Genomic DNA, 453 nt, shown 5'->3' on the forward strand with positions numbered 1-453 from the left:
CTCTTGCAGCAAAAGAGTTGTTGTCTCTCTTTGGGGCAGGGGGGAGAGCGCCCACTTTGGGGTGAATCCCCCCCTTTCCACACTGCCTTTGGCTACCCCAGCCAGGGCCATGGGGGTTTGGGGCAGAGTCCCCGTTTCTTTTTCCCCCTCCTACTTTCTGAGCTGGAGCGGAAGAGCTCAACCTCCGTCCCCTTTTCGGAAAGACCGGGATATTTATAGCCTCCTGGCTCAGGGAGTTGGGATTTGCCATGGCCGCCTCTGTCCACCCTCCCCCCCCATCCTGCCTCAGCATCCCTCATCCGCAACCTGCACCAGGGCAGGGGGCTGGGTCCTACCCTGGCAACAACTCTTCTGCGTGGCTGCGTGATGCCCAGGATCCCCTGGGGGCCTCTGTGCGATGCCTGTGGTCCCCCAGGGCTCTCTGGCTCTCTTTGGTCAACGGGAAGCGGAGGT

This window comes from Nestor notabilis, unplaced genomic scaffold (genome assembly GCF_000696875.1).
Source record: "Nestor notabilis isolate BGI_N333 unplaced genomic scaffold, ASM69687v1 scaffold19722, whole genome shotgun sequence".
Taxonomy (NCBI): domain Eukaryota; kingdom Metazoa; phylum Chordata; class Aves; order Psittaciformes; family Psittacidae; genus Nestor; species Nestor notabilis.